The sequence below is a fragment of the Ambystoma mexicanum genome, chromosome 6q (assembly GCF_040938575.1).
Source record: "Ambystoma mexicanum isolate Mex_15411 chromosome 6q, UKY_AmexF1_1, whole genome shotgun sequence".
Lineage (NCBI taxonomy): Eukaryota > Metazoa > Chordata > Amphibia > Caudata > Ambystomatidae > Ambystoma > Ambystoma mexicanum.
Window position 1 is genome coordinate 923,115,053 of NC_090937.1, and position 13,946 is coordinate 923,128,998.

Genomic DNA, 13,946 nt, shown 5'->3' on the forward strand with positions numbered 1-13,946 from the left:
CTATGAATTACCCCCTAAATGTACTGTTAATCTCTCTGAGTACAAGTGTCATATCATTGGAAAGCACCTTCTACAAGACATACTGTACAAGATTTCTACCTGCAGCTGCATGCATATCCATATGCATGAACACAAACTACAGGTATGCATATTTTCTATATAGTACATGTACAATTTTTATAGATTCATATAAACAGATTAACTGATTTTTAGCTTGTATAATCTATAAAATGAATTTACTGTCATTTTTTCCTTCTCCTAAAATCAACTGTCACTTCCAAACCTATCTGCTATTTAATTTCTTTTTACACACACATTTTCAAAGCATGTTGAAATAACATATTTAAAGTACAATATAAAGAGTTAACATACTCAAACAAAATTGCATGCACACCGTATGTTCAAAAATCAAACAACAAAACTTGTACAAAAATGTAAACATTTATTTACTTATATTCATATACTGCGCAAGCAGCCCATGGCATTGAGGTGCTGTTACTTACAAGAGCTTATTTACAGAAATAGTGGTATTCAGTGCTACATTATGAATTCCACAAGGCATACACATGATATTTTGGTTGGTACAGTTAGTCATTACAATACAGTTCATGCATTAAGAACATATGATATGTATTCAACTGGTACGATGCATCTTATGTGAATAAGATAGTTTTCATGATTTTGAGGAAGGCGCTGAGGGTCAATGGCCCTCATTACGACCCTGGCGGAAAGTAACTGACCTGACCGCCATAGCGTAAATAGCGTTTCCGCCATTGCACGATGGAGTAAAGTGCGGCTAATTCTGACCCATCGGGCACGAGCATTACGCCATGGCGGAAGTGCAAAGTCCGCGATGGCGGAAATGTCCCCAAAACGGCCCTCACCGCCGTCGTACGGCGCCCTAGGTGCAATTCCGCCACCCATCATAGCGGTCACCGTAATGAGCGCTAATCGCAAAATACGGTGACCGTAAATATACGGAAACGGAAGTAAAAACATGGGGCCGGAACGGGAAACAGCACGCCGTACACCTATAAAATCAGAATCCCAACACAACCATCAGAAATCCGACCCTGAGACACATCCCAACCCGTTAGCCACCCTAGTGAAAACAATCAAAATGGGAAAAGTTGCTAAAAAAGCGTGCGACCGCAAGCGGCAGGTCCACTTCTCCCATGAGGAACTCACCGTGCTCACAGAGAACCTCCAGGAGAATGCTGCCGTCGTCTTCTCGACGCAAATGACCAGGACGGCACTTGCGAACAAGAAGGCCATATGGGCCCTGGTGGCACAGCGGGTAAGTGCGGTGGGGACCGCACCCCGCACCCCACAGCAATGCAGAAAGCGATGGGACGACTTACGGATACGCGTACGGAGCATACTATCAGCCAACCGTAACATTGCCACAGCTACCGGGGGAGGATCGGAATCACCCATCAAGTTGACCCCCTGGGAAGAAATCTGTGCCTCCACCATTGGAATGGAGAGTATAGAGGGAGTCGGAGGGATGGAGAAAGGAGTGCAGACATCCGAAGAATCAGGTAGGTGGGCCAAATAAAACAATGCTAAATCCACAATGTCCAATCATGTGAAGTACCATGTGTCCACATAGTGCAACAGAAACACATGTCCAGGAGAACGTCCACATACATTGGCCTGATAGCGCACTTTAAAACTCACATTAAATACATAAATAATTAAAAATCCTAAAAACACCCTCTACACGTGCAGCATGCACACCCTAACTGCAGGCTGCAAAACAACTGCATCCTCAATCCACACAAAAATGAAACCACCCCCAAGGCCCTGACCCAAATCACCCTCAGGTACCACCCCAATGCATGTGATACATTGCCATTCCAATTTCCACAGACCCATAAATAACGCTCGCCCTCCTTTACTCCACCACAGGGCCCGATTCAAACGACGAGCTGCAGGACACCCCTACCAGCACACCTGCAAAGAGGGCCAAGACCAACGGCCAAAGACCCTCCACCTCAGCTGCACGGATCAAGACACGGCAGCAGCACAAATCAAGTGGCAGCACACAGGAGGGGACTTCAACAGGCACCCCAGCAGCCAGCATGCCCACACCAGCAGCAGCACAGGTCCCCCCAATGGATGCCACAGAAGGCACTGCTTCTGATGGCAGCAGCACCATAGGTGACACTGCATTAATGCCAGCATGCTCCGACACAGACAACGGTGCTGTCGATGTAGGACCCATCCATGACCTGTCTCAATCCCCCTGTTTGTTTCATCCCGTACACCATGAGGATACCACGCAGGGGCACCCACAAGACGAAGACTGGCCATCCCCCACAAGCCCTGTGGCAAGGCAACATGAGGTGATCAGCCCCTCTGTGACACCACCGCAAATGGCCATGGCCCAGCAGAGGCAACAGTCCCTCGACCAGGTGATCGTGCAACAGTAGCAACTGGCCACGCTCCTCAAGGAGCATGCTGATGAATGTGGGGCTTCTAAGGCACCCATAGAAACATCTACTGAGACACTTAGGGCACAAATGGAGCGAAGTACAGAGACACTAAGGGTACAAATGGAGAGAAGCACCGAGAGCCTGAGGGGGGAACTGCATGCAACGTCCAAAGACGTATGTGGTGAACTTGCCGCTGTGCGCCGTGTGCTCACTGAGCTCTCACAAACCCTTAGGGACATGCATGGACGTGAGCAGGCAGAGACATCATCCGTTGCAAGTTCCGTCCAGGGCAGCCCCCAACGTAGATCTGGGAGGAACCTGCGCTCCACAGGCAGGGGTGCCCCTGATACCCGGAGAGGGGGCTTGCAATAGCGTCTGCCCACTGACAATGAGCATCTTTGGACACTGGTGTTCGGGGGGGAGGTAGGAGGGTGGAGGGGGGGTGTTGGGCTTACTTGGGTGGCGGGTCGATGGGGTGTGTAATATAATTTCACATATGCTATAAACATTACCTAATCATCCAATGAGATGTGTGGACATTGATCTTTGTGTACGAGGCCTTTATAGGCGTACAGTCCACATTGTGCATGTTCCAGACACACACAGTGCCACAAGTCCCGTGTCCATGCATCAGCCACCAGGCGTGAGTGCTAGAAGCATGAATCTATGATATTCAGACGAATTTCACGGGCCTCCTGTGCCTCGCGGACTCCTTGAGGTGCTGCCACATCCCCACCCTCATCATGACCATCTTCAGGTGCTTGCAGTTCTGCGTCAGGGGGCATGGGCACATTTCTACGTACGCACATGTTGTGTAGCATGACACATGCCATGACTATCTTTGCAACCCTCTCATGGCGGTACAGGAGTGCCCCGCCAGACCTGCTGAGGCAGCGGAAACGAGCCTTCAGTAGGCCGAATGCCTGTTCTATGACTACACGGGTACGTGAGTGGGCATGGTTGTAGTCCTCCTCATGCTGGTTCTGTGGGTTCCGGAGTGGTGTAAGGAGCCATCTCTTCAGTGGATACCCGGCATCACCTGTATGTGGACAATAAAGGATGTTTGTGGAATGACATTGCTACGTACGCATCCCCCCCCCCTTCCTGCCAGGTCATTGCCGCATCACATACCCCACATTATCATGCATGGAATGAGACTCACCGAGTAGCCAGGATCTGTTCCCTGCGTGTCGCTCCATGTAGCGTGGTATTGTAGAGTTCCTCAAGACCATAGAATCATGGGTTGATCCAGGAAATCGGGCACAACAATGTGTAAAGATCCTGTTGGAGTCACACACCATTTGTACATTAAGAGAATGATATTGTTTCCGGTTGCGGTACTGGACCTCCATGGCATGTGGGACAACCAATTCCACATGGGTGCAGTCGATGGCACCAATGCAACCCGGTATCCCGGCAAGTGCATGGAATCCCACTTTTGTGTTTGTAATCTCCAGCTCCGAGCGTGGTAAAGAGATGTAGTCGTCTGCGTGCTTCAGGAGGGCATCGAGCACTTGCAATAGTGTCCGTGAGAACAGTGGCTGTGAAATGCCATGCAACTGTCCGACTGTGTGCTGGTAGGTGCCTGTGGCCAGGAAGTGGAGTACAGACACCACCTTCAGTAGGGGTGGGATGGCGGTTGGGCTATCTATCATGCTGACAAGGTCAGCGTGTGTCATGTCTACAATGGCGATTATGGTGTCCCGGTCCAAACGGTAGAGGGTGTGGATCTGCTCAGCAGTGAGGTTGAACGGATGAGCTCGGAGGCGTGGGATTGCGGGCTGCCTGCGTGGTGGTAGTGGCTGTGCTGGTGGGCCTTGCTGGCCCTGCCTTGCCCTCCTCCTCCTCCTGCGTCTCCTCTGTGCGGCCGGTTGTTGTAGTAGTTGTTGTTCGTCTTCTTCTTGAAGTTGGAGTACTTGCAGTGCTATCAGGTCCCCCAGGGCCAACATCGCTAGTCCTGCCGGTAGCATTTTGGAGTGGGTGTGGTTGTGGGAGGGGGTTGGGTGTGCAATTTATGTGTTTTCAGGCTGTGTAGCCTCCACCTGTGGTGATTCATTCCACCTGTGCCAGCTGCAATCCCCTTTGGGCGAGCACTGTACCGAGGTTCACCGACGGGCGGGGCGTCCCATTTGTGAGTGAAGCCAGTTGCCATTTTCACACACTGCCGCACTACATGGATGATTTTGTGATTTCAAGCGGTCACAGATGCCTTTTCGACGTGATGTTGCAAATGAGGAATTCGAAGGACAGCGCTTTCGGTTTTCAGCTAGCGGCGAGGAGACGCCCACAGGTCTGACTGCAAATATAACATTCTATTGTTTAATGTCCTTGGGACAGGGGCCATGGCGAGAATGCAATGATTGATATGAATAGTATGGGATGCGCAATAGCGTAGTGGACGATTAGGCAGGACGTTCCCAAATACATGTTACTCCGCAACACTATTATTCCGGCCTGGAGCACAGTGGATTTTGCAGACTGCATTACGCACAGACTCAATGGAGATTTCAAATGTTATGTGGGTAATTAATCAGGCGTTTTTATACCGGGATGAGGGAATGATGTATGGATGCATGGACAGATGATTCAATTTAGAGTTTGCCATGTACATGGCTTTTTGGAATCTATCCCCTTCCCCTGCGCTATGTGATGCAGAGCTGCCATAGTGGGACCATCGTCTGTCTGCCCTTGTTGAACCCTCCCTGTCTCGACACTTGTGTCTATGCACGTTACTAATCCAATCTCATGGATTCTGTTTTAACAGACGCATGCACACAAACACTCGTTTGTAATAGTGTTTTCACCTCGATTTATATTGTTGTGATTGGCAAGTGATTTTTGGGTGGAAATAATCCATTTGAGTGGGCTAGCATGCATATGGCTGTAGATTTAGTGTGATCATTGAAGTGAGTAATACTAATGAAGTTCTGATGCCCATACTATTCTTTTTCATTTCATTTGGGTGACAGGTATCTCCTCCCCTTTTGCCGCTGCCATCTGTATGCCACTCCTGCAGATGGCTTTTACTCCCGACACCTGCTGCTTCGAGTTAATCAGTGGAGCACCATTACGATCTTATGGGACGATCGCCAATGGGCCACATGCCCTTACGCAGTACTAGTGGCTAGGAGCAACATATCAACCTTTCAGCTGGACTAGTGCCTACCTAATGGGACGGCCCTGCGGTTCTAGGCGCTTCCATGTTGCCTTTTTGAACGTGAATGTAGCCCCTGTGTACCATGAAGGAACAGGGCGTCACACAAGGAGTAGCTGGTCATTTATTGCGGATGCAGTCCACAGTAATGAAAATATTTTGGGGTTTATGACCTAATAGCTTTATGGGCTTGCTGAATTTGATGTGCATTAAATTTTATTCTGATGTTAACCGTGTAGCGTTATTCTTTGCAAGTAATGTAGCATATTCCTATTTGTGGAGCGATGTATTGTGAGTAGATCTGCATTGGGTTCCGGCTTCTGAGTATGGTTGCGTGGTACTGTACTGGCCGCGTTTGCCTACGAAGCCCAGTGAGGTCAGGGATAGGGGCTGCCATTATGACTGTTTTAATGATGTCATGCTCAGGGGTGGGGGATTAGCTTTTGTGTAACAGATGCCGGTCAGCCAGGTGGATTGGTGGAATGATGTGATTATCAGAAAATGGCTGGTCACAGGTGCCTGTGTTTGCGTGCGTTTCTTGGAGGGAGACTGAGGTCATGTCCATTGGGATAGCTTATGTATTCGTGCCATCTGTGCCCTGCAGCTCCCATTGGCCCCTCTTGAGATGAGCCTGGCTGCTCAGTCACTCTGCCAACTTGTGTGGTACATGCTTATGCTGATGGTTGGTTTGTTTACTGGCAAGAGTACAGGGCTGGTGCAGTCTCCCTCAGGATACTGCATTGAATGTTGCCTTACACTGGTGTCAAGCAATGGGGGCCTGTTGTTGTTTTGTCTCATATTTCAGTTCATATTGCTGTACTTGAACCTTCACATGCCTGTGCTGCATCAGTACGGCAATGGTGACATGCCAAATATGGATGGCCACTCACAAGGCACTTGGAGCCCCTACATTCATTTGTTCTTTGGCATGCATGGGTGACTTGTACATTTCACTGGTTGCATTGTGTGACTTCATTGCACCTACGAGGAGTTGTGCAATGTGGGCAGGGAGTGGTGTACAGGCACTCAGTAGGGCCATTTACGGTTGGTTCACGATGCCGTAATTCTCACCATGGTGGAATGGTACTTTCCGCCATGCTTGATGGCGTTAAGTAAATGTCCGCTGGAGTCAGAATTCGCGTACCGTTGCGCCATGGTGGTAATTACGGTTTTGCATGGCGCGCGTGCGCGTACTTGGTGCAGTTAGCGTTGGCGTTCACTGCGGTGTCGCTAATGGCATCGTACTTTATGGTGACGGGTCATAATCGCACCGAGCGGTATTCGATGGCGGTATCACATTTCCGCTATCGTTTTTCGATTTCCGCCAGGGTCGTAATGAGGGCCAATGTCAATTAAAAAAATCTATGTCTAAATTAAAAACAATGCTATATACAAACAAAATTCCTTATTTGGTTCCTTTACAATTGTAGTGAAGACCATTCTCCTGAAAAGAAGCAGCCGAATTTGAAGTACAATGAACAACTAAGAAGAAACCTGCTCATTTAAAAAAAAGTAAGTTGAATACCACTGTATTATTTGTACTATTATTCAAACACACTGTAATGTTAATTCATGCTATTTCTGTGTCTAGAAACCTGCTCATTTAAAAAAAAGTAAGTTGAATACCACCGTATTATTTGTACTATTATTCAAACACACTGTAATGTTAATTCATGCAATTTCTGTGTCTAGAAATAGAGATTGTGCACCATTCTGTCTACAAATCCCCATTTCTTAAACAGAGATTTACAGGCAGAATGACGCAAATAACCCAACTCAACCCCTAGAATTTTCATATTATAAAACAAACAACTGTTTTAATTGTATACCATTAGATTTACTATTTCTACTTCTCCACACAACCACCTTACTTTCTACTATCATCTGAACCCCAGTTTAGCCCTCCCAACTAGTTGTAGTTGCCCAATGCACAATCACACACCATTACATACATCTTTATTATCTTACTCACACACTCATGCAAACAGCACACATACATTAAGAACACCCCAACCCATACCTTCTTTATTTTTTTCAACAGACCCTAAAGAATGCCTACCAAAAATCAAGTCCGTAGAAAGCAACACACAAACAGAGCAAATGAAAATAGAAGTGTCCAAAACAAGCATCCATCTCTAGCAGAATTTGTAAAAAAAGTTAAAACAAAACAGCTAATACAGTCATTTAGCGAAACAAAACAAGCTTCAAGTACAGAAACTTTGCCTACTCTATCAAAATGTAAAACAAACCACAAAACAATTAACACAAAATCAGCTACCACTACAGATGAAACTGCTCCTATAAATCTTGATATAGTGTAAACTAAGCATACCAAAAAAAGTATTTTAGCAAAAATGTTCCGTCACAGAGTCCAGCAAAATCTTATAAAAACAGGAGAGAAATCAAACTCAACCCTTAAAACCTATCGTAGGAAATTAATCTTAGAAGCGTTGACAGACAGTGCAATCCTTCTCAAAAGAAACTTATTTATTTTAGTGTTAAACAAAATGAAACCACTAACAAAACTAATGACTAAATTACAAAAAAGACTTCTCAATAAACGAAATGTTAACAGAAATAACTTCTTAAGTATCTGTGGAGGTGAATGGAGTCACACTACGAGCAATGAACCATACATTAATGAAGAAGCATACAAACAAAAGCAAACACATACAATTGCCATACATAGCAGTGGACGAGGTTATGAAAAAGTTAATAATACCATAATGGAACAAGAAATACTACTTACAAAAATATCTCCAGAAAACTTAGAATTACCTCTCCATTAAACTGAATCAGAATGTCTAGTATACAAATGGCCATGCACGTCAATGTGTAACATTCCCAAATAATCTTTCAAGTCTTTACGCCAATTCCTCAATCAATATGTGAAAGGCAAAGACAAAATGAAAATTAAACTACTGCAAAATATGGATACCTGTCCAGTGCGCAAGTACACAGGACTATAAGGACATTCATTGGCCTGCATTTCAGGACCTACTTGCAAAACCACCTTCCATTATATCAAAATGATATCAACACATCATTCAACTATAAGAAATATAGTCTATAAACTGCACTATGCTAAAAGTCCTGCTTTAGCACTAGCCAATGTAAATAACATTCTTCTACATGGTACAGCAAAAGACCTACTTGAAGAAATCAACTATATCCAGAAAAAATATGTTGCATGTGAAAGCCACTTACAGAATGAAATAGCTTTAAAGCAAATTAGCAACAATTCTATGCATGGCAACCTTCTACTACACACATACAAAAAAGAAATACTGAAATTTAAAAGTACATCTGCTGAAAAACCAAACCATGTGTGTGTATGTTGCCCTAAAACTTTCTATAAAAGTAACACAAAAACTGTAGACCTAACATATAAAATAGAAAACAATGAAGATTCTAAATGGTTTGAATTAGCTCTCTACCTTATAGCAGAAAACAAATATGAAATAACGGACCCCTTAATACTTTGCAGTTACTGCACTAAAAAACTTGACAACAATCAAACTCCTTCACGTGCTATCACAAATAATTTGGAATCATATCCACTAACAAAACCCCTACAGCAACTCAATTTATATGAGAGCATCATAATTCAAACAGTGCACCCCTTTCACGCACTAATACGCCTTCAAACAAAAACAGCAAAATTACCTCCCTCTGAATTAGTGAAAGGTATTTGTGGAAAAGCAGTGTATTTACCATTAGATCTAAAAGAAAATGTGCACACTCTAGGAGTGCAACGTCCAATGGAGCAATCTTTAATTATCTTAGTAAATGGTGTACCTACAAAAGACAAAAACAATTGGCAACAACTGGTAGATTTACATAAAGTTAGACAAGCTTTGCAATATCTAAAAGACAATAATGATTACTACAAAGAAATTAATATTGAAGAAAACTTGAAGGATACCACTGAAATAATTCAAGAGACACAAGAAGCTGGTCAATTTGAGCTCCTAGATCCTGCTGTAATATCCAATACTTTAGACCATTATACAATTCACCCATTGCATTCTAATGACTCCGTAGAAGATGCACTAGAAACGTACCAAATGCATCAAACAAAAGGATCACCAATCAACATATGGGAAAAAAGTATAGAATCACATGTTTTTCATCTACGTTTTCCTACTGGCAAAGGAGGAAGGTACGATGATAGACCTATTCAAATAACAACATCAGAATATCGCTCATTACGGATTTATTCTGAAGATCCCAGATTTAGACAAAATGTGGAATACATATTCCACCTACTCTTTGAAAGTGAACTAGCAACTTTATGTTACGGAGTTGCACACACATTAAAATCAGGATCCCACTTTAAAAATATGTCAGCTACACAATTATTACAAAAAGTGCAACAAAAAGATGAGGTTTAACAATCAAATATTACAAATCTATTAGCAAATATGCATGGTACTAAAGAATACTGGTTTCAACGTCACGCAGATGTACGTTGTATGATAAGAAACCTTGGCCTACCCACTTGGTTTGTTACATTAAGTTGTGCAGAAAATGCATGGGAAGATTTACATGATTTCCTACGCATATCAAACAAAACCAAAACAAACATAGATATACTAACACCTGGAGAACTTTGTTCTCTAGATCCTGTTAATGTTTCAAGATATTTTCACCATCGCTTCATTGCTATGCTACACTTTATTTGTAATAAAACTGCTCCTCCCCTTGGAGAAGTGCAATACTTCTTTTGGAGAAAAGAATACCAAGCCAGAGGAGCAGCACATATCCACATGCTTTTATGGATTAAAGATGCTCCTAAATTTGGTGAAGACAGTGATGCCACTGTTTTACAGTTTATTGAAAAATATTTCACTTGTCAAATTCCATCAGAAGCAACAAATAGTGATCTCCAAGCACACATTTTACAATTTCAAAGACACAAATGTGGCAAATATTGTCATTGCATATACAAAAACAAAGGGAAATACTACACCAAATGCCGCTTTGGTTTCCCTAGACCGGTTACAAAAACAGGTCAAGTGAACAGCTCCATGTCTTCAGTTAGACATAGGGCCTCATTACACGGTAGGCGGTAAACCATGGCGCTATTAGCACCATGGTTCATGCCAGTAATTTACCGGTACCGTCTTGGAGAAAAGGGGAATTGCCGCCCTATTCCAAGGTTGGGAAGGCAGTAATTCCTCCTTCCTCCATTGCCCTTCCCCATTCCCATTTTTGCCCCATAGGGCATAATGGGAATGGGGAAGGCGCTAATTACGGTACCGCAAATTGCGGTACCGTAATTAGCACCCTGGTCCCTTTGAGGGTTGGATTTTTAACACCTGCAAAAAGCAGGCGTTAAATTCCCCAACCCGCAAAGGGACCTCATAGTAAGGTGGTAAGGATTTCTCGGTACCGGTGAAATCCCGGTACCGGTAAACCCTTACCGCCTACCGTGTAATGAGGCCCATAGTGTTAAAGGCAAATCACCTAAAAATACATATTACATAAAAAGAACAGAAGAAGAAAAATATATCAATGATTACAATGCAATCATTGCCCACTTATGGAATGCAAACATAGATGTGCAGTACATTGCAGACAATTCCACTGAAGTTGCACAATATGTTACAGCATACTTAACCAAAGCAGAAAAAACAGAGCTACAAGACCTCTGGAATAACCTGTCATCAGACAAAACACTGTCTCAGAAATTATACTGCTTGGGCATAAAAATGCTCTCCCATAGAGAATGTGGCTCTTATGAAGTAGCAGATCATTTAACTGGTACTGCTTTGTATGGAAAATCTGAAAATATATTATGGCTAAGTCTTGGTACTGCTAAATCTAGAAAAAGAGCTCTAAAATCATACGAATATATAGAAACAATAGCCAATCATGATCCCAACAGCCAAGACATTTTAAAAAAACAATTTGCTGGACACATACTACCCAAAAAGAAGTACCACTTTGGAAACCATGTGTCTATACCACATAGCCCAAAACTTCACATACAAAAATAATATAAAACCTGATGGAAAAAAAGGTAAATACAGAGTGTCAAATTGTGAAGGCAGCTTAGTAAAACTCACCAAACCAAATTTAATTAATCATATCAAATTGTCATTAAAGACTCCTCAACATAAAGAACTATATTACATGTCCCTTCTACAACTCTTTAAACCATGGAGAAAAGAAGAAGAAATACTAGATAACTACGACTCCTATGAAGACGCTTTCAAAGCAAATGAAAGCACTATAACTGATGTTTACTTTACACAATACAAAACAATGTTGCACAATGAACAGCAACCCGAAGAATAAATGCAGGCCCAACTAGATAAGGACATTCCTGATTGTAGTCAACCTTCTGTAACAGGAAGCCAAGAACCACTGGGAGAGCAACTAATAACAAATGAGGCAGAATTAGCTATGACAGAAGTAGAAAACACCATGTGTCAGTTTGAAGATAAAGAAGACTTAACTATACTACAATCAAAACTAAACAATGAACAACGTAGCATTTTTGAAGAAGTAACAAAAGAAATTGCACATGGTGTACGACATGAAAACAAAGAATGCACCTGCCAAAATTACAAACCTATACTACTGTACGTCAGTGGTGAAGCTGGTTCAGCCAAAACATTCTTAATCAGAATCATCAGTAAATTCCTTCAACAATTGACAAACAACAAACAGTCAGCTGTTGTCACTGTTCCCACAGGTTTAGCTGCCTACAACATAGGCGGTGTCACTTTACACCGATTACTACTCCTGCTAGTAGAACACCAAAACAAATTAGACTATTACAAACTTTCTACAGAAGCTGCAATGAACTACGCAGAGTATTAAAACAAATGAAAATGCTACTAATAGATGAAGTGAGCATGGTCTCCAACCTAATGTTGGCCTTGATTCACCTCAGATTACAAGAAGTAGTCAAAACAAACTACGAAGAGCTCTTTGGAGGAAAACACATTATTGTTTTCGGAGATCTTCAATTAACACCAGTGAAAGGTGAGCCTATTTTTAAAACCTTAGGACACAAACTCTGCCGTAAAACTGTTGGCAGCATTGGAAATGTCAACCTTTGGCAACATTTCCAATACAGAGAATTAACAGAAAATATGCAGCAATCTGCAGATCTCCCTTATGCCAACATCTTAAAAAGTATTAGAGTTGGTATATTATCTCAAGAAGCACAAGCAATATTGAAAACCCGGCACATTCATGCACTTTATGGCCATAATGCATGTGCTACGGATATTATGGAACAATTAGCCCACAAAAATGTAAATTGTATGGCCTTAATGCCAACTCTTGCAAACTGTTTCAAATTCAATGAAACAATGTTAAAAAAAGAAATGCAATCAATAATTGAAATTAGCGCCACAGACAAACTATAAACATACATGGTATGGCACTACCCATGTGTGAACAAGCCACAACGAGACTAAATAGTTTAGAAAATTCAATCTCCAACACAGCTGGATTGGAAAAAATATTAAAATTATCCTTAAATTGCAGAGTAATGATTAAATGTAACCTTGACGTGGATCAAGGACTAGTTAATGGAGCACTGGGTACAGTTGTTGGCTTTCAAACATACCCACGTGACAACAACATTCAGTTTGTCTAAATTCTCTTTGACAAACTTTCAGAAGTGAAAAGGATAGAACGCTCAACAGCTTGATTCCTTCTCTTCAAAGACATGTATGTACAAAGAGAACAATTTTCTCTAACTCTTGCATACGCAGTCACCATTCATAAATCACAAGGTCTTACCCTAGACAAAGCATTGATGGACATTGGTAACGCAGTCTTTAAAGAAGGTATGAGCTACGTATCACTATCATGCTAACGTACACTTGACGGTCTATTTCTAATCAACTTTGATGCAAGTAAAGTAAACACTGATATTCCTTGCATTTTAGAATACAATAGACTGCGTTCACTATACACCCCCATCTAAAAACATATCCTATTCCACAAAAAGTAAAATGTTTGAAAAGAAAACTAAATCAAACAGAAATGCAACTGGATGTCACTGCAAATCCTCCAAAGAGATTAAAAGAAACAAATACTTCATCAAGTACCACAATCAAAAAAGAACCTATTAGGGAAAGTAAACCAGGTACTTCTTCAAAAAAGGAAGACAAACTCCAAAAAAAGCACTCAGATACAGAACTACCTGGTCCATTTAAACTTTCAAACGTAAATGGTGTAAATTGCTACGCAAATGTAGCAATGAATATTCTATTTCAATTACCACCAATAGTTGACAACATTTACTTACACAGTACAGTCCAATTGTGTTTGCAAATGTTAGTACTTCATAGAAACGCAACAAACAATCCTGACAACACGTATAGTGT